The sequence below is a fragment of the Loxodonta africana genome, chromosome 14 (genome assembly GCF_030014295.1).
Source record: "Loxodonta africana isolate mLoxAfr1 chromosome 14, mLoxAfr1.hap2, whole genome shotgun sequence".
In the NCBI taxonomy this organism is placed as follows: Eukaryota; Metazoa; Chordata; class Mammalia; order Proboscidea; family Elephantidae; genus Loxodonta; species Loxodonta africana.
Genome location: NC_087355.1, coordinates 46046695 through 46074623, shown reverse-complemented (window position 1 = coordinate 46074623; position 27929 = coordinate 46046695).

Sequence of the window (27929 nt, the reverse complement as noted above, 5' to 3'; positions counted from 1 at the left end):
TCAATTCCTCTGTCTTCCATTTTCAAGTAGAGAGGATGGGATGCCAGGAATGTAAAACAAACCTATCCTGGAAACCTTTGCTCTGGGTGACAGAAAAGTAAAGGCGACCGAGATGATAAGCCCTGTTCCACACATGACATAGATCAAAGGCAGGTTTGGGATCAGCCTCTGAGAATCTGCTGATTAGCTTGCAGAGAAGGTCCAGGAGGCCCAGACTTACTATGGTTGGGACTTCTGCTCAAATTTGGATCCTGGCCCTGAACAGGGGCAGGCAGGAAAGTCCTCTGAGGGTGTTTGAGTACTTAAGATCCAAACTTCATTCTTTTTTCTCCATTTACTCAAACTCAGAATGACTGGCAAGAGGAAACATGCCCTTAAAAGCATCATATCCAGGACCTCATCCAGTGGAGAGGACATGATTTAATATCGAGGACTACCACTCATGACAAATAATCAGTTGAGGTCCATATACGTCTGAAAGTCTTCCTTATAATTTGGGGAATTTCCAGAGAGATAATTTAAAATACTCTATTTATTTATTTGCTATTTAGAGCAAAAAATATAAAAAGTTTTTAATAAATATAATTAGTAAAATATGTACTAAAGCTTGATTTTAATGCTAATTAAGGTAAAGAGAGAGAGTGTCTAGAAAGACAGAAAATTAAAAGACAGAGGAAAAAACAGAGACAGAGAGAATAAACAGAATAAGAGACACTTAGGATTTCCTCAGAAAGACACCCAGAGCAGCCATACAGACACAAACACACTCACATACATAGGCTGACTTCCAAAAGAGAAAGGTCATTTTTTGACCTTGTAAGACATTGCGACCAAAGACATTTAAAAGTCCATCGTTGTATTTTCCATCGATAGGCATAATGAAGTTGCTTCTTGATATCAGCCAAGTAAGCTTGATGGAATTAAATCATGGGGGAAAAAACCTACACCAAAGTTCTATATATGCTTTTCCCAGGTAAAAATAATAATTACCACGGAGTTGAGAGTTAATGTAGGAAGTGTTAAGCATCCTGCAAAGGAAATAGAAAGGGAAGATAAACACAGTTTAATTCGCAGAACAAGAAGAAATCATGAATTCAAAACAAATCACTTATTTCTCCTTTTACTAGGATCCTTTTGGTTGGTATATTCAAAAGCGCACCCATTCCTTCCTATTCCTTGACAAGACAGACTCGCCTTCATTCATATTTATGTTGTTGTTGTATGCCATCGAGTTGATTCTGACTCACAGAGACCCCATGTGACAGTAAAACTGCCCCACAGGTTTCCTAGGCTGTACTCTTTACAGGAGCAGATTGCCAGGTCTTTTCTCCTATGAAGCCGCTGGTGGGTTCTAACTGCTGACTTTTCAGTTAACAGCAGAGCCCTTTAACCATTGCACCAGCAGGGCTCCTTTAGATGAGAAGTAGAGGAGTTAAATGGAGTCAAGCAGAGAGTTGTGAGATCAAATTCTCAGTTGGCCACTGGATCCTGTATGTGGCCATCTGCCAGGCTTGTGAATAGAAGTTAATATGTACAGATCTTCTTCATGCACCAGGTCCTTTCCTTAGGCACAATCTCATTTAATTTTCACACTCCTTTCGGTTAGCAGCTGAGTTTTCACTACACCATGTTGTGGCTGTTGTTAGGTGCTGTCAAGTCGGTTCCTACTCATAGCGACCCTATAAGACAGAGTAGAACTGCTCCATAGGGTTTCCAAGGACCAGCTGGTGGATTTGAACTGCTGACCTTTTGGTTAGCAGCCAAGCTCTTAACCACTATGGTACCAGTGTTCCAATAGGGCACAAAATACTCTAACTTCAACCCCTCAAGTGTCAAAGTATTCTCTTCAACAGTCAAATGTCCATCACTTTGGTTCCTCACTGGGTAATGCATTATTTTGAAAATACTCAGAAACTCTACTGAACAGCCCTTCTGCATAAGGGCATTATTTGCAGAAATTTAAAATAGGAAATGGTTGGTCCAGCTTTTCAAGATTTCAGTTCTAAGACTATCAGATACCACTTATGAAGCCCTAAATGCCTCTCTGCTGACTCCCAGACAAGTTGCTTTCATTGCCGTGCAATGTGGGGTTTTCACCAATCAGTATCTCCTAAAGGCAATCTGTACCTATGAGATTGTTACTTAAAAATTACCTTTCTTTCTGTAGGGGCAGGAGGTGTCAGGACCTTTTAAATAACCAACCAAACCACCAAATCCTTTGCCATCGAGTTGATTGCCATCGAGTTGACTCAGTGGCCATATAAGACAAAGTACGGTTTCTAAGGATCGGCTGGTAGATTTGAACTGCTGATTTTTGGTTAGCAGCCGAGCTCTCAACCGCTGAGCCACCAGGGCTCCTTTAAATAACCAGAGAAGCTTATTAGAAAAGCAGGTTCCTGTTCCAGCCCCATTCTTATTCAGTAGGTTTATACTGAGCCCAGGTATTTGAATATTTAACACACACACACACACACACACATCAGGTAATTCTGGTACAAATGGTTTGCAGGCTCCCCTTTGAAAACACAAAAACTGAGGTTGATGCTTTCCTTGTCTAGAGATTTTCAAGAAAAAAGTTAAAGAGGCAATAAAACCAACTTGCAAAGTATATGAATGAAGTGCCATGTAACCCCAGGACAGGGTGACAAATTACACAAGCTCCTTTTCAACATTTTGATTCTAGGGTTTTTCTGGATGCTCAAAAAAACAGAAAGGACCAAAGCTTGAAAGCATATTCCTAGAACAGAACGGCCTAAAAGAGTCTTGTTATTCTCTCGCTATTCTGAAGGTAACAAAAGCGAAGTGGCCATTTAGTCATTCATTCAGCAAGCATTTCCGAGCACTATGTCATTGTTAAGGAGCGCTGGTGGCCCAGTGGCTAAAGCGCTCAGCTGCTAACTGAAAGGTTGGCTCTTCGAACCCACCAGCCGCTCTGCAGGAAAAGGATGTGGCAGTCTGCTTCCGTAAAGATTTACAGCCTTGGAAACTCTACGGGGCAATTCTGCTCTGTCCTATAGGGTCATTATGGGTTGGAATCAACCTGACTGGAGTGCGTTTGTGGATTTTTTGTTTTGCTGTTGCTGTTGTGGGGGGGGGGGGTGGGGGGGGTGGTTAGCTGCCATTGAATCAGCCCCGACTTTGGTGACCCCATGTGTTACAGAGAAGAACTGCTCCATAGGATTTTCTTGGCTGTAATCTTTTTGGAAACAGTTCAACAGGCCTTTTTTCTATGGAGCCACTGGGTGGGTTCAAGCCACCAACCTTTCGGTTAGCAGCCCATTGCAAACCACTTGTGCCACCTGGGCTCCTTTTGAGCACTATACTTGTGATAAAAAAAAAAAAAAAAATCAGTTGCCATCAAGGTGACTCTGACTCATGGACTGTGCTCCATAGGGTTTTCAAGGGCTGATTTTTCAGAAGTAGATAGCCAGGCTTTTCTTCCAAGATACCTCTGGGTGGACTTGAACTTCAAACCTTTTGGTTAGCAGACGAGCATTTAATCATTTTTCCCACCCAGGTGTATATTGGGGATAGGATAATTAATAAGAGTGTAACTAAAGGCCTATTGGTTTTAGAAGCATCTAGCTAGAATTCTTGCAGTCTTGAGACTGTTTTGCTCTCTCTTGTAGTAAGTGTCCTGGCTATCTAGTGCTGAATAACAAACCAGCTTAAAACAACAATATGTAATCATCTGTTTTACTCACAAATCTGTAATTCAGGCAGAGCCCCACACAGCATCAGCTGGGGAGGCGCAACTGGAGCTAAATGATCTACTTCCAAGATGGTTCTTACACGCCTGGCAAGTTGGTGCTGGCCATTGCCTCAACCGGGCTGTCATCAAATGGCCTTCGTTCTTCTCCCCGGGTGACACTCCGTGATATACCTGGGCTTCCTCACAGCATAGTAGAACGAGTATTCTAAGTGGTCTAGGAAGAAGGTGCAAGATTTCTTATGACCTAGCCTTAAAAGTCCCAGTACCTCACCAATAGAGTGCATTTCCCCTGCATTCTATTGATCAGGCCATCCATGAAGACTAGCCCAGCTTTGCTGGGTGGCCAATTAGACTCCACCTCTCAAAAGGAATAGTAACAAAGAATCTGCAGCCCACTTTAGTCTACCATAACCAAATTACACCAGTTGCCATTTTTTTGACTCAGACTTATGGTAACCCCATGTGCATCAGAGTAGAACTGTGCTCCATAAGGTTTTCAATGACTGATTTCTCAGAAGTAGATCACCAAGCCTTTGTTTCATGGCACCTCTGGGTGGACTTGAACCACCAACCTTTCACTTAGCAACTGAGTGCATTAACTATTTGCATCACGCAGGGACTCCATAGCAAGATTAAGTCCCTATTCTCCCCTGCAAATTGTCATCCCCCAACCCTCATGGTTTAATGAGAGTTTCTCTGATATGTGCCTAAAGGAAGAAAGACCTGCCGAAGATTTCCTCTGAGGAAAGTTTAAGTATCCACAGGGTACTGTGGCATTGGCTCAGTAGAAACTCTAACAAAAAGTAAAGTAGAACCTCAATTAGCTTGAACATTTGAGAAATAAACAGAGGATTCTAGTCAGAAAACTTCACGAAAATGTCTAAGGTTAGAATTCTTCCTACATATTAGTGCACATTTCATCTCTAGTAAGTACGGTAAACACCCCTGTCTGATGCCCCAAATCCATCTCTTTCCTCTCCTGGCAGAGGCCCAGTTTCGTTCAGATATCACCCTCCATGTACTTCAGAGGAAGAGGCTGAACCCCAGCCCAGGGTGGTGGTTAAAGTCAATTATGGTAGTCCCACTGCCCTTGGTAGCATTGTGGTTCACTGGTAGAATTCTCAGCTTCCATGAAGGGGTTTGGTTCCCGACCAATACATATATTGTGCAGCCACCACCCATCTGTTGGTGGAGGCCTGCATGTTGCTATGATGTTGAACAGCTTTCAGTGAGCTTCCAGACTAAGACTGGCTAGGAAGAAAGGCCTGGCAATCTATTTCCAAAAATCAGCCAGTGAAAACCTTATGGGTCACAACAGTCTGATCCAAAAGTGATCATGGGAATGGCACAGGACCAGACAGTGTTTCATTTCATTGTGCATAGGGGTCACTGTGAGTCAAGGTTGGCTAAAGGGCAGCTAAAAACAACACTACCCTGGTTAGTGATTGGATATGCATGGACAGACAGGACACATATTCCTAGCCAATTACAGAGCTCTGCAAGTGTAGCCTGTTTTCCTCTCTGGCCTCTGTCCTGCCCCTCAGGTGCTTGTCTAATTCCTGAAGCGTGTACCTGGTTCCTTCACACAGGCTGTTCGCTCTGCCTGGATTTTCACCCTTTGCTCATCCACTACCACTCCTCTCAACCTGAAACGTCTAGTTAACGTTTACTCACACTTCAGAACATCTTTGGAGGTCAGCTGGCCTTCCCTGGATCTGCATGCTCCTGTAACACACTTACCAAGCATGCCGTGCTTCTCCTTGGAGCCCTTCACCGCTCCTAAGTTGTTTAACCTTATGTCTCCTTTATCAGAGTGGCAGAGCCCGGATGGTGGAGACACTTCCATCCTGTTTGCCGCGATACCCCCAGAACCTGTCAGTGGGCACAGGTAAGGCTCCACGATGTTTTTTGTTGTTGTTTTTTTGTTTTTTCCAAAAAATGGGTGGCCACTGGGAGCCATATTGTAAACAGCTTAAATGCCAGATGGAGAAGTTGGCACTTATGAAGCAGGTGATGAGGAACCATGGTGGTGCTTTAAGCAGGGAAGTGGTAAGAGTCGAGAGTCACATTTGGGACATTAATCTGACAGCGCTGGGTAGAATGAATCACGTGAAGTAGATGAGCAGTTAGCTCAGTCATGCGTTGATAACAGCGTAGACTGGCAGAGTGGTACTGGAAATGGAAACAACGGGGCAGATTCAAGACATACTGCAAGATGAAAACCTACAAATAAAAATCTGCTGGACATGGTAACTCAAGTTACTGACTAGTTGGAAACTGGTCAGTTTTATTCTGCTAAAGCAAAAATCAAACCCATTACCACCAAAACAATTCTGACTCGTGTTGCAGAGTAGAACTGCTCCATAGGGTTTTCTTGGCTGTAATCTTTATGAAAGCAGATCGCCAGGCCCTTCTTCCATGTCACCACTTGGTGTCTTTGAACCACCAATCTTTAGGTTAGTACCCTTTGCCATCAAGCCGATTTCGACTCATAGTGAACCCACGGGACACAGTAGAGCTGCCCCATAAGGTTTCCAAGGAACGGCTGGCCGATTCGAACTGCCGACCTTTGGTTAGCAGCTGAGGTCTTTACCATTGAGTCAAGCACAAATCACTTGCACCACTCAGGGACTTTTTATTCTGCTGGCCAGGTTTTACTCTACTAGGATGGCTCCACGTTCAATTGCTATGATTTACCAGTTGCTGTCGAGTTGATTCCAACACATGGTGACATCATGGGTGTGAAAATAGAACTGTACTCCATGGATTTTCAATGGCTGGTTTTCTGAAGTAGATTGCCAGGCCTTTCTTCCAAGATGTCTCTGAGTGGACTCAACCCTTCTTTTGGTTAGCACCCAACCGCATTAACAGCTGGCACCTCCCAAGGACTTGTCCTACGATTTAGTCGTAGAAGAGTGGAATGTAGGACCACAATAAGAGGGAAGGATTGTAGGTAGAGTGCTAAGATTCCTTCTTGTACCCTGATAAAATGCAGATTCATAAGATAACTACACATTCAATGTGCAGATAAATTAAGACAAGGGCAGATGAATAAAATAATTACATTTTCAACAGAGAACCCCGAGCACTCCCTATCAAGCATCAAAAAGGCTCATCTGTCACCATTTTAAGCAGGTCAACTCAGATGGTGGTGGAATAAAAGCCTATCTGCTTTGGGCATGCTCTGTTCTCATCAACACCAACCACTCTTTATATGTGAAACTGAAGTTTTATAAACTTAATGTTATATTTGAAAACATCTACCTCTCTCATGAATTGAAATTTTTGCAAAATAGGAGAAAAACAATCCAAGTGTTCCCTGATAATAGACAGAGACAGTCGTTATCAAACAATCTGGCTGCAGTTACAAATACAGAATAATATTTAGACTCATTAATCCAAGTGCTTATACCTAAAAGCCATTATTTACTTTTAATATTAAAGAGCTTTATATCATGCACTCATAATAAAGGAATGGCAAGTCTGAACCACTCCCCAAATGAGATACCTCTGCACCTCTTAGGTTTTGAGGGGTTTTCTCCCCTAAGTAGACTTGGAAAATTTAAACTTTAACTTTCAGGAGTGGCTCAGGCCTAAGCGAGATATATGTAAGTATACATATAGAATGTCAGACTGCATTTCTCAATCTTGGCCTTTTGTACTGAACTTTAGTTCATGGGAATAAAACGGCACTCAACACCACACTTCGCGAAAGTATCTTGGGCGCATCCTATACTTTCTCAGCCAACAAAAGCTTGTCTGAATCAAAATGCGTTGGAAATGCCTTAAAAATATAACACTCCATGCAAATCCCAAGTGCACGCTCGGCATCATCCCATTTCCCAGTGAGGCTGCCCGTGGATTAAAAAAGGCAAATCAAAACTGCAGGCTGAGATGCGCCCCCCATTAGCCAACTGGAGAGCATTTACTCACCCCGGCCTCCATGTGGTGACCAGCTTTCCATGTTTGTGTTAGTACCCCTCTTAACTTAAAAATCATGATTTCTCTGGACAAACTTTTAATAAGGTCAGTGGTTATATCAACAAAAGAATACTATCTGGTCTTAAAAGAGAAGGGGAAAAACTCTAAGCAAAGTGCTATTAACAACAAAGTAATAATCCACTCAAATCAAGAGGAAATGGTTGGAAACAAATTACTTTTTAAAAAAGAAACGATTTTTAAATTATACAAATGCAATTTCCCACTTTTGTTTACTTTGATCGTATTATTTTTCTATTTATATATAAGCCAACCAGCACTTGATAGGCAATTCCATCGAAGAAAAAAGCAGCTGAGGAGTGCCAAGACTCTCGATACCTGCCACGATAGAAATTGCTTCCATCAATGCTCATTGAGTTCAGCTTGTGCAACTACCAGAGATTAATACCTTACATGATTTCCTATATTCATGCAGTGCTAATTTCATCCTTGCAACAAGCCAGTGAAATCACTACTACTCTGCCCATTTAACAGACAAGGAAACTAAGACTCAGAAAGATCAGGTGGTCAGAAAGATTAGGCCCCACTAGCTAGCAGGAAGTTGAATTGTCACATAAACTAAGGTCATTGGACATCAGAGAGACTCCACTCCCCCTACACACTGCTGTGTGATAAGCACACAACAAAATGTCTGAAATTTTTGGTACACGTATGCCCAGGGTTAAACCAAAATTCTTCATACCTCATATTATTCTGATAGCTGTTCTCTTCCTACCCAATGAGCAGAATCAAGCCTAAAATAAACAGCTTTACCCATGTACCTATAAAGAAGTGTCAGAATAAAATATCTAGATTTCCTTCTATCAATCCTATTGACCACATGTACCAAGTATTTTAATACTTGTAAAAAAAAATTTTTTTTTAAACCAGAATGGTATTTTCTTGACTTGACTTCCTTGCCAAGGATGACTACCTTCACAACCAGCTGGGGTTAGATCTAAGGTAAGCAGTGGGTATGGGGTCAGGCTGACACTCCCAAGCTGCCTCATCCTGGGTGACAGGTTTCACCCAGACCATTCCCAAAGCCTCATGTTTTCAGTGCCATATTGGACCCATAAAAATTTTATGTACAGATTTGTTCTGCCATAGCATAGAGCCACTTCCCTCAGCTGTCAAATGACTAGAACCAATACTATCTACTGTTTATTTATTTCATTCATTCAACAAATATTGAGTGTTGAGAACCAACCATGTGTCAGGCAGTGTGTGAGGTGTTGGAGAAATAAGACAGAGCTTGCATAGAGTGTGAAGCTTAGAAAACAAATCTTTGAAGCTTGTTAAGGGCTATGGTGAGAAAGACTATGATTCCATGGAAGGAGTGCCTAACACAGATTTAGGCGGTCAGAGAAGGAAGGCATATCTAAACAAAGCTATTAAGGATAGATGGGATGGATAACTCCCTAGTCAAGATATTCTTAACAGCTCTCTGAGATTGCTATCTCCATCTGACAGATGGAGAAACTGGGGTTCTAAAAGGTCTTAAGTATGATTCATAAAAGCCAGCCAGTATCAGAATTCAAATCCAGGTCCGCAAACCCCAAAGCCTGTGTTTCACTACTCTGCAAGCAGAACATCTCTTCCTGTGGGTCTGATAGAAGGCCTTGAACGTGCCTCAGTGTTTTTCCAGGTTCCCCTGGGCTGGGCTTGTCAGCTTTCTTAGAGATGCACAGAAAAGGTGCAGGCCAGCTGTTACCTGTGCTGCCATTTAAGGCACAGCAACGGTGCTGTGGAGCACAGCCAGGCTCCATCTGAGGAGGCTCTGTTCAGAATGTGCCCTTTCTAGAACACCAGAGCTCTGTAGGCTGTGATAGGTCGTGTTCACAGAGCCAGTTAAGTGATTCATGCACAAGCGTCTCCATGACTTTGTCTTTCAAAATCACATATCGTCCTGTATCAAAATCCATGCTCACAGCTTAATCTTCTTGTCTTCTTCCCCAGACTTGGTCTCCAGAGACTCAGGGATGTTTTCATAAATCCCATTCACCATCAACAGAAGAGGATTGGGATCCATTGGAAATATTCAGAAGAAAGCACCACAAGTCCTGATGGCAGATTTCAAACTGTGTTTTGGGTAATGACAGGACCATGGGAATTTTATGGATAAAATTACAGTACAGGTTCCTGCATCAGCTATTTTGACTGAGTGGGTAACCTCATCTGTGTGTGCAAGTTCTAATACATTTGTTTAAAGAAGTTTCAACACCTTCCAGATTCACCTTCACCAAAGATCTGACTCTGATGAATGGGAATCTTGCAAGACTCCAGAGTCCTCATTCTGAAAGCCAGCTCTCATTAGTAAGATGGAGGTGGCGTAGGCAACTTGCTAGACCTAGAATTTGTCTCCTATAAATCCCAGATATCGACTTGCCATCTCTTCCCACTTTCTCTTAACTGAGATTGTCACAAACAAATCAGTTAATTGGGGCTTCTGGTGAATCATGTTCCAGACAATTGAGGTGTCTTTGAGCATGGGTTAATTTTATCTTCATTAAGACCTTCTGCACTGGGCGCCATTTATGTTCAGCCAAGGATCTCCTCTTCAAAAGCAGCTACTCGCAACCACAGACAAACACTGGCCCAGGTGTCACTGGCAAGGTTATCTTTGCCATAGGAGTAGACATTTTTGCCTGGCTTCCTTTCTCCTCCGTCCCTTCTCCACTCTCTGGGGCTCTCACCTCCTCACAACACCCAGTGACCTTGTACTGCCTCTGGCTGCCCACAGCTCCCTCATCAGGATGCTCATGGGATGAGAAAACATCGCCCAAAAAGTGGTTTCTTCCCGTGGGATTTCTATTCCCGCCAAGTCAGCTCCCCCATCCCACTCTGTTCTCTTTCTCTTGAAGAGATCACCTCAGACAAAGTGAAAGCAGTTTGCATCTAACATTTAAATAATGATTAAGCAATAATTAATATGAGTAAAATGGTCCTTGCTGATGCATCCACTGACTTAACTCATCCAGAAGGTAAATCAATTTTAAAGAAGAATTCATCAATCTACAGGAATTTCTCGTTGGGAGATATAAGTGAGAGGGGACAGTCTGTTACCAATCTCCTCTATGCCAAAATTCCAGAAGAACCTTGATCAGCAACATGCCATGATCCAACCCATCGCTGGCCTTTGCCTTCACTTGGACAGTAACATCCACAGGACTCAGTTTTCTTCCATGCTCAGGCAAGAGCTAGTTGTGTATAGTCCTGAAACACAGAGAGGAGTGATGAGAAGTTCTTCTCTCTCCAGCATTCATTTATTGCACATTTATTGACCATCTGTCACGCCAGGCCTCCATGAAACTCATGGCTTTATATTTCAAATAAAGATAGACAGGGACATAAATAAGTACAGCACAGCATGAAAGATGCTGTCATTTCTAGGGTCACCACAAGGTTCTATGGGAGCAGATTTATAGAAAACTCTTATTCTCCCAATGAATACGGCAAGGAAGGGATTTCAGGCAGAAGGAAGAGTATATGCAGAGGCCTGGAACTGTGGGAGGGCAGGGCCAGGAGTTCTGATGAGTGAAGAAACCCAGCCCCAGCCGCAGCCACGCTCCTGATTTTCCTACCATCAGAAAAGAGGCCCAGGGAACACTGCAAGACTGTCTATCCTGAAAGGTCCATGAAGAATTAGATCAATTATCCAGACAATTCATAGAGCTGATAAGATTGGATGAGGAACCACAGCGAGTAAAAGGAGGAAAAAAAATGGGTCTGGGTGTGCATCTTGGCTCTGCCACTATTAGCTGTGTGATTTGGGGCAGTTCCTAAAATTTCAGAGCTCCAGTTTCTTTACCTATAAAGTGGTGAAAAATTTTGCAAAGTTGTCTTACTATGCAATTATGGAGGTAATGCATGTGAAGCTCCTAGCACCTGGAGAAATAATGTCACAGCACCCCCTAGTTTCTGATGTCTTCCCAGTCACAGCTCTCTATATGGAAAACCTAAGTAGACATGACTATTCCCAGCCTCAACAGAAATGAAGCAACTCCCAGCCATCAGGTCTATGGTCTCAGAGAAGCAGAAGAGAAGTAGACACAAGAGTATGTATTCTTCGACTTTGTGTCTAGAACAGGCCCACGTGTGTCCCAAATATACCTAAAGACCATTGGCACATTGACTAATTTGCAGTGGCCCTGAACCTGGACTTTCACTTCCGTATATACCCTTTTTTTTTGGTCCTATAACTTTTTTCTTTAACATTTATTAACATCAAAATCCAAATAGTCCAGAGAGAGATGACTCCTTGGGCCCTTATAGCTGGTTCTCTAATAACATCTTGAGAAACAGCCAGCCGAGGGCAAAATCCAAGGCTATATCATAGATGGTGTCCCTGGGTAGTGCAAACTCGGTGGCTAAGTAAAAAGTTGGGCATTCAAGTCCACCCAGAGGTGCCTTGGAAGAAAGGCCTGATAATCTTTGGTTTTCAGCCATCGAAAACCCTATGGAGCACAGTTCTACTCTGCTACACGTGAGGTCACCAGCAGTCAAAGTCAACATGACAGCAGCTGGCTTTTTGAATCACAGACAGCTGTGGGGAGTGATCAGAAAGTGAAGAATGAGAGAGGGGCACTAGGGAGGAAGTAAGCGGGCATAAGGCAAGCTTCACACGCTTCGCATCCTTGTTGAGGATCAGTCCTGACTGGCCTGGCAGGGTCCTCAGACATAAAGTACAGATTTTTCTGGTAAAGTCCCAGAGCTGCAAAAAGCCTTTCATAATCATCAGGTTCGTTCTCTGCCCCCAGACCCACATGAGTCTACATACTATAGAAAACATAGAAACATCTAGTTCTTGAAGACAGCTTCATTTCTTCTAAGCCACCAAGCAGATTTTTTTCCTGAATTCTCTTTACTACCTCCCCAAACTCAGGAAACACATGCAGGTTGACCTCAACCAGCTCTGAGTGACAAGCAGAGAAAACAAAGCAGAAAAGAGAAGGGGGAAAATGTGTCCCATTAAATCAGTAAGATTTAATTGCCCATATGGAGTTAAACTGGACCGGGGTGATATCAGAGGACAGCTGGAGGTGGGAATATCTGCAAGCATTAGGGGCTGAGTTTAGGGGCTGGGAAGGCCCTGAGACTATTTAACCAATTTCTGTTTTAATCTTTGGGCTTTGCTGACTTTAACACCAGTTTAGCTCCCATTTACTAGACTGTTCTCATGGGAGACCAAAAACAAAGCAACAACCTCAATTCATTCATTCATTGAGCACCTACTGTATACCAAGGGTACATCCAGGTCTCTGCCATGTTGAACTCCTCAGTAAGTCGAGGGGACATATGGGAGTTACTGCCCCTGGTAAGAGCAGCCCTCCTAATCAGCAGCACTTCCTCCAGCCTGACTGGGAGCGCTTGTGAGGACAAGGACCCATGTTCTACTCGGCTTACTTCTTTCACCACTCCCATCAACACAGGCTGGGCATGTTGGGGGTGCTCAATAAACTCTCATGGTTGTTGTTAGCTGCCATCGAGTCGATTCTGATCCATGGTGACTCCATGTGTACAGAGTAGAGCTGCTCCATAGGGTTTTCAAGGCTGTGACCTTTCAGAAGCAGATCACCAAGCCTGTCTAACAAGGCACCCCCCGGGTGGGTTCGAACCACCAACCTTTTGGTTAGTAGTCAAGTGGTTAACTATTGGCACCACCCAGGAACTCCCAAGCTCTCATTACTTGAATTCAGAACCTAGAAGACGATTTCCCTGGACTTGAAATATCGTTTCAATCCACTAAAAGACAACTTCTTCAGAAACACCTATTTTATAGATTAGATTTTAGAAGACTGCCTGTGTGCTCAGAATAAGTCATCTGACATGACAAAGGCCACACTCAAGGTGTCCCTAAAACACGGGCACATGTGGTACAGGACGTGAACAGGCTCCAGGCGAGCAATGCTTTGTTTTAACCTTGGCAGCACTGCAGCTTGGCTCCCACATTCAAAGGAATGATGTATTTTCCCATATTTATTATTTGCACTGGACTACTGAGGAAAAAAGCAGAGCAGCAGGCCGATGTGTCTCAGTGCTCCTGCCAGGAATAACAGAGAGGCCTTGCACCAGCGCCTCATTAGCTTATGGAAAACAGTTCCCTAAGGAAACTGCAGGGTGTAAATAAATTTAAAACATTTCAGCCTTTTGAGGCCTGCAGATGCCAAATTTGTAAAACAGTGGTGGCTTAAGAACGCTGTAACATTCTGTTGCACGTCTCATAAATTTAGCATAAGTCCTATCGTCTGTTTCTAAGCAAAATAATGAGATATCACAGACATACTTTCTTAATGTTATATGCATTGGTTTTTTATTCATTAGATGCAAAATGCAGTTGGTAGGGTAAATTCAGTATAAAGAGAATAGGATAGTTCTAGAGGTAGCCATGCATAAACCTTCCTAACCCAAGGCCCCATTAAAGGAAACATCCTCTGTAGATGCTATACCATGACCTGGAATACAGGCGAACCTTGCTATGGTTCATACATTATCCATGAATCAAACATGGCGTGAGAGCGTGTTATATTTGAGAGAAATCAGTTTAAACCAAAATCTCTGGCTGAATATTTCTGTGTTAACTGTTAACAAGACATTCAAAAAGAGTGGTATCATAGATCTAGAAGAGAGTCATATTATTGTTAGCTGTGGGGTCAGGCCCTGACTCATGGCACCCCTAAGCACAATGGAATGAAATGCTGTCCAGGCCTTCGCCACCTTTACGATAGGTTGCAGATCGGATCATTGTGCTCTGTAAGGTTTTCATTGGCTGATCTTCAGAAATAGAGTGCCAGGCCTTACCTCCTAGTTTGTGTTGGTCTAGAAGCTCCACCAAAACCTGTTCAGTATCACAGCGAAGCTGAAACCTCCACTGACAGACCTGTGGTGGCTGTGTTTGAGATGCATTGACCAGAAATCGAACCTGGGTCTCCCACTGGCACTAAACTACCACACAGACAATATTTAGTCCAATCTCCTCATTCTATAGATAAGAACACTGTGACCTGGAGAAGCAAAGTGATTTACCAGGGTCGCACCGAAGGATAATGGTAGAGCTGAGAGAAGAGCATGGGATTCCACCTCTCTGTCGATTGTTCAAAAGACTAAGTGGGATAAGGGCTGTACAGGACTTAGCACCCTGTCTGGCACCACGTGAGCACTCGACAATGGTGGCTATGCCTGTCACTGTTATCATTATCGTTATTTCTGTCTCTTAACATGCTAAGTAATACAGCTTATTCTCATCTCTTTGCCAACAGCGATGACTTCTCTGAGAAGCTAAAACTTGTGTTGGTTTCACAACTGTTATCAGAATATTTTAAAGTGCCATATTAACCCAGTTCCATCATCTAATTCACTAGGTGGTCTTTCCCAATATTAACTTCTGGGTCCAAGGAATTCCATATACTCTTGCTGTTGTTGTTGTTGTTGTTAGCTGCTAGCTAGTCAGTCGCCAACTCATGGTGACCCCATGCACAACAGGATTGGATATTGTGATCCATAGGGTTATTGTCTGATTTTCAGAAGCAGATTGCCAGGCCTTACTTCCTAGTCCATCTAAGTCTGGAAACTCCACTGAAATGTGTTCAGCATCTTGGCAACATGCAACCCTGCACTGACAGGTGGTAGCTACACATGAGGTGCATTGGTCAGGAATCAGACCCCATATAAACACTCTTAGTTTCCCTTAGTAATCTACATACAATGTGTTCCACTAAACCATGATTTATCCACTGAGCACCAACACACTGCAAACTTTATGAGGGCAAGGACCATATTTGCCTTCATCGTAGCCCCAACTCCTAATGCATAGTAGGCAGTCAATAAATATTTGATAGGCATGGTGCTAGATGATGGGAACACAAAGGCAAATTAAGTCATGGTCCCTCTCCTTAAGAACTTCAGTCTGATGAGGCTAACTCTTCAATTTTTAACCCATACCTAGTATGTTGTTAGGAAACCGGTGGCTCAGTGTTTAAAGCACTTGGCTGCTAACGAAAAGCTCGGCGGTTCGAATCCACCAGCGGCTCCATGGGAGAAAGATATGGTAGTCTGCTTCCATAAAGATTTACAGTCTTGGAAACCCTATGAGGCAATTCTACCCTGTCCTATATGGTCACTATGAGTCAGAATCAACTCAACAGCAATGGGTTTGTTTTTTGGGTTTAGTATGTTGTTGGATCCATATATTTACCTCCTTGCAATATAACTCAAATTTCCAATAATCTAAGAATAGTTCTCAAGCAATATTTCGTCCAAGATTTGCCTTAACTAAACAGCCCTAACAATAACAGCACCCCAAATATGTTAGAGAAAAGGGACCCTAAAGAGACAAATGGACACTTGGGCTACATAATAAAAAGAAGCTATATGGCTTTTTTTTTTTTTTATATGGCTTAGGCTAAACAGAAGACTAAATACTTTTTTTAAAGAAGCAAGAGAAAATTAACCTAAAGTTTTAGTTTAAATCAGGTAAAATTACCCTGTAAAAAAAAAAAAAAAATTTTTTTTTTTTTTTTTAAAGAATTGAACCCTGAGAAGCCGTTTGAAATATACCAAAGCTGTATAGCACATGCGTTAGCAGAGTCTCAGCACAACGCTGGGAATCAGAACATGCAAATTAATGCAAATAACACCTGGCCACTGCCTAGCCTAGAGGTGAAAACCAAAGTCCCAGTTCACAGAGGGACTTTCCAGGGGTTCTAGCAGTGCTTCTCAAACTTTAGAGTGCATCAGAATCCCATGGAGGGCTTGTTAAAGCACAAATCACTGGTCCCAGTCCCAGAGTTTCTGGGGTAGAGCCCAAGAGTTTCCATTTCTAACAGGTTCCCAGCTGAGTGTGACATTGCTGGTTGGGAAAACCCTAGATTAGAGAAAGCACTGTACACACACTTCTCCAGAAGTCAGTACCCCTGGCATCGATGGTTGGGGGGGATGCGGGGATGCAGACCACACCCCCTGACGCTGTCAGAGGGGTGACACCAAAACGACTCCAGGGTCTAAGGAGGCAGCGGCGGTGGATGGGCCAGTACCAGTAGGGGAGAGGCCACCAAGGCAGTGACATCGCTAGGGTTGGTGTCATCGATCACTCATCCATCCACGCCCACGGCCCCCATCACTCACCAGTTAGGGTGCAAGCAGCCAGGCCACAGTGGGGGCCATTAAGGGGAGAGGAGGGTCTCTGCCTTGGCCAATAGGAGAGGGGAGGAGATGCAGAGAGCCCCTTGTGGGCGGGGAGGGGGAAGGATAGGGCCGGAAGGGGCGGACCATGAGGCACAACGCTTGATGCTACGCAGGGGTGCAGGGCGGGGCCCAGTTGCTCCGCCCACCAGGGGGGCTCCACCCGCCAGGCTTGCCCATGGGAGTGTGACACTATGAGTTACTGCACTGGGCAACACCAGCCTTAGTGACACCACTGGCCTGGACAACAAGGAATCAGTGCCTGTGACCTATACGGTGGGTACTACTTTTGTCTTTTTTTAAACTTCCTTGAGCCAGTCACTAATTATGTGTGCTATAAGTCTAAAAAAAAAAAAAAATTTTTTTTTTTTTATAAGTCTAAGTGACCCTCCACCCAAAGCAGAAGAAACCATTAAGAAGCCATCCCAGTTATCAGGACCAAACCCGTTTCCATCCAGTTGATTCCAACTCGTAGCAACCCTATACAGTCTTTAGGAAACGGAGATTGTAGTCCCAAAAAGAAAAAAAAAAAAAAAAATTCCTGAGAAAGAGAAGAATCAGAACTGGAGTCAAGGAGGAGTTGAGGGGAAGAATGTAAGAGAAGAAAGTGAAGGAGCTGCACACTGGAACTCAGCTGAATCCAGACCCTATGAGTTACAGCCCCACTCAGTGAGCACTCAGTATTATCCCAGATCCTGTCCTAGGAGCCATACATTGTCTCTTTTAAACCTACCAACATCCTCTGAGATAGTTATTATCTCTCGATTACAGATAAGAAAAGAAAGTGAAGACTCATAGAAATTAAGTAATATTACCCAGGTAGGTGGTGCCATGATTAAGCACTCAGTTGCTAAGCCAAAGTTCGGCAGTTCAAACCCGCCCAGTGGCTCTGTGGGAGAAAAGACCTGGCGATCTTCTCCAATAAAGTTTACAGCCTAGAAATCCCTATAGGGCAGTTCTACTCTGTCACATGGGGTCACTATGAGTAGAAAATGGCACTTTACAACAACAACACAGTAATTGGATTCCCTGGGTTGTGCAAATGGCTAATGCACTTGGCTGCTAACCAAAAGTTTAGAGGTTTGAGTGCTTGGAAGAAATGCCTGGTGATCTGCTTTCAAAAACTCAGCCACTGAAAACCCCGTCGAGGACAGCTCTACTCTGGCACACGTGGGGTCACCATGAGTCCACGTCAACTGAACGGCAACTGGTTTAGCCAGAAAATGGTAGATCCAGGATTAAAGCTTGCCTCTACTGATTCCCAGACTTGACTCCTATTACCCAGCCAGTCTGCTTTCTTATGCATCTTCTCTAAAGATAAAGCCTAGAATGAAGGTGGTGAGGGAACCACCAGTAGTAGGGTATGGCTAGAAAGGAGTACAGTATATAGGGTAGGCCAGGGTATTAAAAAAAAAAAAAAAGGAATACTGTAGTGGGTCAAGCTTCGGCCTTGAAATTGGATAACCAAAGAAGCCAAACCCATTGCCGTCGAGTCAATTCCAACTCATAGTGACCCTATAGGACAGAGTAGAATTGTCCCTTTACAGAAGCAGACTACCACATCTTTCTCTCATAGAGCAGCTGGTGAGTTCAAATCCCCACCTTTCGGTTCACAACCAAGCACTTAACTACCACACCACCAGGACTCCTTTGGAACTGGATAGACCCGTTTTTAGATCTATGCATCTCCACTTAGAAGCTGTGTGGTCCTGGACAAGTCACTTACTCTAGCTCCAGTTTCCTTATCTGTATAATTGTTGTTGTTGTTAGTTGCCATCAAGTCAATTCCAACTCATGGTGACCCCATGTGTGCAGAGTAGAACTGCCTTCTATAGGATTTTCACAGCTGTGACCTTTCAAAACTGTGTCAGGAATTACTTCCGAGGCACCTCAACATGGGTTCGAACTGCCAACCTTTTGGTCAGTAGTTCAGTACTTAACCATTTGTGCTACCCATACCTTCCAGGGTCATTAGAAGGAGCGTAGATTATTTTCACATTAGAACCTAGTACATTTCCTAGCAAATAAACCCATTGCCCTCAAGTCAATTCCAACTCATAGTGACCCTATAAGACAGAGTAGAGCTACACCATAGTGTTTCCAGGGAGCAACTGGTAGATTCGAACTGCTGACGTTTTGGTTAACACCCGAAGCTCTTAACCACAGAGCTCAAAAAGGAAGGTGGTGTTCATGATGATGATAGTGAAGAAAACACCAGACCCTAGAATGAGAGCATTTAATGGCTTTAGATAAGTTTCAAGCCTCCATGTTGAAATCAAACCACTCATGAATACAAAGAGAATTTGCCACTGACAGTTACCAACATGGAATGTGGAAAATGGAAGAGGATCTGAAGACTGGAAATGAGCAACTTCTGTTTCCATTTTCAAAAATATAGACTGCATAAGTTCCAGACTTTGAAGCTCGTGGTTGAGCCTGTATGTATACAGTACTTGCAGGGCGTCACTAGGGAAGTACTGGGGGAGGGAGGGGTGCAGGCTGCACCAGGTGACACTGTCAGAGGGGCGTCACTAGGGAAGTACTTGGGGAGGGAGGGGTGCAGGCTGCACCAGGTGACACTGTCAGAGGGGATGACATCAAAATGACTGACTATAAAATGTTTGGGCAGTGTTTCAGCAGAAATTTATTATTTTTTATAAGAATATCCCTGTAGTTAGCTATAACAAAATTTTTTTTGTAAGCCCAGCTTAAGTGTACCAATATACCTACAAGGCTAAAACTGTATGCTAATTTACTTCTCCAATCTTTGATGAGCTCCTGTCAGAGCTGTCATTTTTACCTAATTATAACGATGCTTTCAATCACGTGGTTTCATCTGCATACACTGAAGCAGGCGCTGTTGTTTTGGTTGCTGCCAGTGTTTCTATAGTCGCTGATTTTGTCAAATTTTCTGGTGTTTTAGCTACAATATTGTGGTAATTAGCATGAGGAGATGACACCATGAGTTACAGCACTGAGTGACACCAACCCTAGTGATGCCACTGAGTACTTGGGGACCACAAAATGGAGCCCTCCTTCAGAATTCAGAGATAAAATAAATAAGATTGCCCCCTGAGGGTTATATAATAAAATCAATACATAATGCTGGAGTTGAGACCAGAAGTATTCCAAGTCCCCTTAAAGAGACAGTGGCTCAGAGAATCCAACAGACTTACTAGAACCTACCGGAGGATATTTACAGACGTAAAGGGAGGTTGATATAAAATAAGACACAGAAAGAAGGAAGTTGGATTGGCAAAAGTGAGCAATGTTTTCTCTGTCTTTACTAAGTACCTAGCATTGAACCAGAAACTCCTTGAGGACAGGAATTGTACTTATTCACCTTTGCATGTCAGGAACTAGCAAGGTGCCCAGCGCAAAGCAGCAACTCAACTTGGGAAAGCCCCGCTGTGATGCATTCCAGAAAGCCAGGACTATGATAACAGCCTTCACAAAGGACGTGCTGGCTCCCTGAACCCAGCTGTAGCATGTCTGGCATATCAATCAGAAACATTCCCTGGTTCTCCGTGGCCCATAGGATGAAGGCCCAAGTCCTTCTGATATTCCGGCCCCATTCTACTCACCTTGCCAATGTTGTCTCCCATTATTTTTTCTAAATCAGCTCTCTAGTCCAGCCAAACTGGTCTACTCATGGTCCAAGTAGCCTTGAATTTTCTTGCCTTTGTGTATTTCCCTACATTACTTATCTCAACCTTAAAAAAAAAAATAGTCGATTCCAACTTATACTGACCCTATAGGACAGATAGAACTGACTTCATAGAGTTTCTAAGGAGCAGATGGTGAATTTGAACTGCCAGCCTTTTGGTTAGCAGTCAAGCTCTCAACCACTATGCCACCATGGCTCTCTATCTTTTGGCAATTTTTGAGATCCCGTTTCTCAAAACCCCCTAGCAACCATCTCAGAAGAAAGTGATCTCTTCCACACTCAAATTCTTTGAGCCCTTATTTGTCTGCTATTCATCCGGCATCCAGCAAATACCACTTTGCGTGGACGTTTGTGTTTTCTCAAGTAACTGTGCCTTACCTCCCCAGATGAGCTACAAATATCACGTCTTAGTCATCATTGTGCCCTGCCTTGGGCAATGCACAAAGTTAGCTCTTCATAACTGTTTGTTACTACCGTTAATGACGAAAAACAAACGCTTTAGTAATTCTGAGGCATCTGACATGCCCAACCTACCCACACTCTGTGTCATCATCTCTTTCACTGTAGGTAAACAATGTCTCTTCCACCAGCAGTTTCCATTGGTCCCTCCCTGTGCCCTGACTAACTAGGGGACAAAAGGAAACACTTGTTATTTGTCTCAGCCTGGATGGAAATCCTGAGGCTGTCAGAGGCTCGCAGGTTCTCACATCCCCAGTGGTTGGGTCATTTCTATAGACTTGTTTTTGGTTGCCAACCAGCTATAAGATCTTCTCCTGTATTGTTCTTAGTTGCCATTGAGTTGATTCTGACTCATGGTGACCCCATGTGTTACAGAAATGGAACTACTCCATAGGGTTTTCTTGGCTGTAATCATTATGGAAGCAGATCACCAGGCCTATCTTCTGCGGTGCCTCCAGGTGGATTTGCACCACCAACCTTTAGGTAAGCAGTGGGGCACAAACTGTACCACCTAGGGACTTTATATGATTTTCTAAAAAGCACTTAACATCCCTGGACCTCTGGCCCTAAATTTCTCTGCCTTTCCACAACAGATTGTCATTAAGATAAATGAGATAACAGATCTAAAAAAAAGCTCTGAAAAAGCTTAAAGTTCTATGCAAAAAAGAAATGTTTTAAGAAACCAACTTAACCCTTTCAGGCCTCTAGGAGATCATTGAGTTTGGAGCCTTGGCCCTGTAACTGCTTGAAAGAATTGTCCCCCTTTCTTAGAGCCTTGCTTTTGCTTGTTTGTTTGTTTATCAGGGAAGGACTAAAGCACGAGAGAGAAACTGGCTCAGAAAGAAATCATCGAGCGGGAAAATATTTTCTAAAGTTCATTGTGTCGCATTCATCTTCTGTGGCCTAATTCCGAATTTAGACAAGCTGAAAGTGTTTCTTTTCTTTCAAAAGCTTTCAAGGATAGCCCTGAGAAAACAACAGGGGTGGCTTAAAGATGCAAAATAGTTGAGAACAGAAGGTCACATAGGCTTCGGAAACCCCAGTCCCTACAGGTTTCTCCCATTCCAGAGAAAGCCCCCTCCCCAGACTCCCTGGCAGTTCTTTCTTCTGCTAAGAGGTTGCTTTGAGATGAGAATGCCCCATATAAATTTTGTTTCTTCTGTACAGGGTGTCCTCATAAGGCGATTGATGAGTAGACTGACAGACTCAGCTAAGCCATTCTCTTAACAAGTATTGAATGTTTACAATGTGCCCAGGAGGGCCATAAGCCTGGCCAAGCTTAGTTTCCAATACGATATGACTGGAAGAACCCATTCTTGGCATACCACATTTAGAAAATTCTTTGGCCAAAATCTTAGTGCCTGCTCCAATACAATTCCCTTTGAAAAGGGTTCTTCTTTCATCTTTGTCAGCCCCCACCTTTTATGCTGCTGAATGTATCAGGCCTTTCTTGAGAGCAGATATTGATTTAAAAAAAATAGGTAGGTAAATAGGTGATAGAAGCACATGGAAAATGGGCAAGAAGGTATAAAAAATAATATGACCTTTTCTTGACCCATCAATTTATAGTCAACAGGGGAGACCCAGAAAACCACCCGAACCATCCTCTGCACCACTAGAAGAACGAGGAGCCCCCACTTTGTTACACCCTCGAAGAGAAAGGCCTTGGGTCTTCATGCAGCCATGGAATTAAACTGGTAAGTCAGGTGCTGTGGAGGCAGTTCCAACTCATGTGTGTCAGAGGAGAACTGTGCTCCATAGCATTTTCAATGGCTGATTTTTGGAAGTAGATCACTAGGCTTTTCTTCCAAGGCACTAAGGTGCCTCTGGGTAGACTCAAACTTCCAACCTTTCAGTTAGCAGCCGAGCATGTTAACCATTTGCACCACCCAGGAACTCCTTCCTGTGGCTTACAAACTCTTTTATGACTCAAGGTGATATCCCTGAAGAGACAAATAATAAGGCCTGAACCCCTGCCCTAAGCCTTATTCCTTCACTTACTTTGTTTTACATTCTTAGAGATTGAGAAGGAGCCCTGGTGGCACAGTAGTTAAACACTCAGCTGCTAACCGAAAGCTTGGCAGTTCCAACCAACCAGCTCCTCCACAGGAGAAAGATGTGGTGGCGGTCTGCTTCTGTAAAGATTAAAAATAAATAAATAAATAAAGATTACAGCCTTTGAAACCCTATGGGGGAGTTCTACTCTGTCCTATAGGGTCACTATGAGTAGGAATTGACTCGAAGGCAACAGGTTCGGAGATGAAAGGTTATCAGACACTGTATAGCATATAAATGTATGCATAATATTATGTACAGTTTTGTTTTTACACAAGCACCCGATAACTTATAAAAAAAAAAAAAGAAGAAGACTAAAAAGTCAAAAAAGCCTGATGGACCTCAGCCATATCCCATTTCTGCCCCAGGTGTCCTTGGTCTGAAACTCTTCCCAGAGTACACTGTCACACTCAGGCCTGATATTCAAAACATTTACCAACCAAGCAGTCAGGACTCAGCAAAGGGCTGGGCAGGGACCTTGCAGTGCCCAGACCTTTATCAGCCAGTACTATAAAGTCTTCCCATATTTTAACAACCAGGACAGCTGCACAGATGGGTACTACTAAGGCTTCCCCCTGCGTGTGCACACTCTTATCATTGAAGAGCAGTCCTTCCCTAGGATTCTGCTCAGCAGAACTTTGAGGCTCCCACTCAGCACTCAGGCCCCTCAAATGCAGCCCACCCCATCTGCCCCCTCTCTGATTTGTGGGTCATCTGCCTCCTGCACTAGACGGGAAGCTCCTTTGAGGACCCCAACTCACTGTTTCATCCACTGCCCACAGGGCTGAATCCCATGCTTAGCACAGTGTGGGTCATCAAGTAACACTAAATAAAAATTACCTTTGGAACCTGGATCTGGATGTCGCTGCCAGTCTGCCTGACAGACCTGACACTCCTGTTCATTTCTTTCTTTCTTATAACAATTCTGTGAGGTAGATTTGATCATCTCTACTTAATAAATATGAAAACTGAGGCTTGGAGAGGTTACCTAAGCAGCCCATGATCACAGAGGCTATAAATCCAGTGAGGTTTAAGTCCACAATCAACTAACCACCCATGTTCTTAACCACTAGGCAAAACTGCCTCCCTAGAAGTGCCTCACGATAGAAATAATAATAATCATTGCCTCAATAATAATAGCTAACATATATTGAGTCCTTGTCATGTTTAGGGAGCCCTGGTGGCACAGTGGTTAAGAGATTGGCTGCTAACTAAAAGGTCAGCAGTTCAAATAGATTAGCCACTTCTTGGAAACCCTATGGGGCAGTTTTACTCTGTTCTATAGAGTCGCTGTGAGTCAGAATCAACTCAACGGCAGGTTTAGTTTTGGTTTTACCATGTTTAGGCATCATGCTGACCACTTCACGTTGTTGTTGTTAGGTGCTGTCGAGTCCATCTCATGAGTAAAATTGCTCCATAGGGTTTAGGCTGTAAACTCTATGAAAGCAGATCGTCAGGTCTTTCTCCTGTGGAGCTACTGGGTGGGTTTGAACTCCCAACCTATTGGTTAGCAGCCGAGTACTTAACCATTGCGCCATCAGGGCTCATTCAGTTCACATTAAACTCACTGAATCCCCCACAACCCTTTGAGGTAGGTGCTGCTGTGATTCCCATTTTGATACCTATACCCATTGCCGTTGAGTCAATTTCAACTCATAGCTACCCTATAGCAACCCTGCTGGAAAGAGTAGAGCTGCTCCATAGGGTTTCCCAGGTTGTAATCTTTAGGAAAGCAGACTGCCACATCTTTCTCATGAACAGGAGCTGGTAGGTTCGAACCGACAACCTTTTAGTTAGCAGAACTCTTAACCACTGCGCCACCCAGGTTCCTTCCCATTTTGATAGCACCTGTTAAAGAAGTCGAGGACTGTGTGGCTCCCTGCATTTCTGACTCCTGTCAGTGTCCTGTTTTATCCATTGTTCTGCCTTTAATCACCTTCACCATATATTTACCGAGAGCCATGTACCATCTTATTGGGTAGTGTGCATCTTTCCAAATGACCTTAAATTCATTCTGGAATAAGGCAGGGAGCCTCCTAACTTTTCTCCTTCTAATCCACAAAACAGCAGGATGTCAGAGCCCCTCTGGACTCACAAGGACGGTGTCTGGAGAAGAGCCAGACAAGATGCGGTCTGCTGGTAGTTTCTAATTCTCTGTCAGTTCACACAAAGCCCGCGGTCTGTTGCTGAGGGGAGCAAATCACATCCAGGCACACGCCCAGGAACAGGTCCAACTGCACTTTGCTGGCAGAGCTGCTGCCCCCACTCTCCCCTCCCCAGAGCTCATGCACGTGGCCTGCACAGGCTGCCAGCACCACGGTTCTCAGATTACAGAGATGGTGGAGAGGCCACCATCACCAGGGCAGATGTGAGCCAGTGCACCGCCATCCATCTTCCCAGCCTCCTCCATCATGTCAGCAGAAGGTGCTGCATTCTTTCCCAGTAAAGGTCGGAAATGTGCCTCTGCCTTCTCAAGCTCAGCTTCTCCCCAAAACTTCTAGAATTGACTGCATCTCCCCTACACTCCCAGGCTTCCTGGGGCTGGCTTCATCCCTTTGCAAGGGTTTAGGGTAGAGTCTGACATCACAGCATGCCCAGAGAGTGAAGTAATAAGTGGGCCAGGCTCCAAGAAAATGTCTTTTTCCTCACTGGACCCCCAGAGCGGCCTGAGGAAGGGCGATGTACCCTCTGAGAGAGAGTTTGCAAAGCTGAGAATAGTATATTCAGTCGCCTCGCTGGCTTCCATTCAGGAAACAAACAGGGGTAAGATAGCTCCTCAGGATCGTCGGCTCGTCAGGAACCCAAGGACTATGGCTGGCTGGAAGGGGAGTCATAGATTTTTTAGGAAAGGGGACACCGCGTGTTGCAGTGCTTTTACTAGCTTTACACATGATCGTTTTCTTCACGTGTGCAAACCTGAAATAATGGCTTTGCGATTTTGCCTCCTGACAAGTTACTTCTTTGGGCCTGTATGTTGATTCCACAGTCTGCAAAGCATCCTGGGGCACAGGAAGTTCAGCCCTATCCAGAGCCAGTACAGTTAGGACTCAACTAGTTTGATAGGAAGGAAAACCCAATCTGACCCAAATGTCTCCTCCACCAGCATACTAGTCCTTCTGTGGAAAATGTTGTTGTATGCTGTCTAGGTGATTCCAACTCATAGTGACCCTATATGACAGACTAGAACTGCCCCATAGAGTTTTCTAAGCTGTAATCTTTATGGGAACAGATTCCCGGGTCTTTCTCCTGCGGAGCTGCTGAGTGGTTTCCAACTGCCAACCTTTCATCCTTTCTATGGAAAATGCCCACCATTAAGTCGATCCTTTAGGCAAAGAAGCCAACCAGAACAACTCAGGAGCCAGAATCCTTCACTATTATCAAAAAAGGCCACAATTATTTTTTCCAATTGTTAATGCCTATATCAGAGGTTGGAAATTCACACAATACCTTTCCAATGCGCATAACTGTTACTTCTTTTATTTTTCTATATATGAATTGAACCTGCTCAAAAGCCTTCATTCTCTTAAAGATCAAACTCACGTTCAAGGTTGTTTCTTTTCTCCAGAGCATCTCCCCACCACTCCTCCCACCTAGCACAGTAAGTGGGCACAAGGTGACATTTTTTGCATCCTCAGGGCATTGAGAGGAGGTGTGTCCCATGCTGCCTTTCCCTTTGGGTTCCCTGAGGCTCCTGGTGAGAACTGGGGTGGCTCCTAGTATCTGGGCGTCAGCCTCTGTCTACTGCAAACTTATCTAAAGTGTCCACAACTGGTGAAATGTGTGGTCTGTTTCCTTGGCCAGGACAGGGCCCAGTGACCCCCACTGGCTGACTTGGTCCTACCTTGGCTCTTGCTGTGAGCGTCAGCCATGTCTTTCCCCTGGTCTTTGGACTGTCTGGAGCCCTGGTGGTACAGTGGTTAAGGTCAGCAGTTCAAATCCACCAGCTGTTCCTTTGAAACTGTATGGGGCAATTCTACTCTGTCCTATAGGCCCCCTATGAGTCTGAACTGACTCCATGGCAACAGGTATGAACCGTATACCTCAAAGCTCCTGGGTGAATTCACAGCCCCCCCCCCATGCTGACCCCAGTGGGGCAGTCTCACTTGTTCTCAACACTCATTTCCTTTCTGAGTCCCGCACTAAAGCCACAGGACAACCACATCTCAGCCCCTCCACTGCTGACCAACCCAAGCCACATGGACTAGTGTCTGGATACTGCAGTGACTACTCAACAGGTCTCTCTGTTGCCATCTTTGCCTCCTACAGTCTATTCTCAATACAACAACCAGAGTGATCTTTTTAAAACAGACTCCAGGTCATATCACTCCTTTACTCAAAACCCTCCATTAACCCCCATTTCACTCAGAGTAAAACCCAAAGGCCTTAATATTCTATGAATCTGGATTTGGGCTGACCCCAATTCCTTCTCTGACCTCATCTCCCCCACCTTGCCACTTGCATACTCCACTCCATCACACTGGCCTCCTTGCTGATGCCAGCTTAGGGCCATTATTCTACCTAGTCCTCCTGCCTCCATCCCTCTTCTCCCAAACAACTCTCCCTGAAGGTTTCTAAGTACCATCAACCATCTACCAGAAATTCCCACAAATAATACTGAAAAGTGTAATCCAAGGTAAATTACTGGCCCTTTGTACCAGAGATATGCGCTTACCAAGTTCAAGGAAAATCTCAGAAGACATAAATGGATATTTGCTTCCATGTTGCCCAAACAGAGGTTGGTAACAGACCAATAGATAGAGAGGTCATTGTCAGTGAGATTTACACTCACGTGGCAGGAGTGGAAAGTCTGTAAGAATTATGTGACTCGCTAAAGTTCGGGGTCAACTGATACATCATAAAAACATAAACCAGTGATTT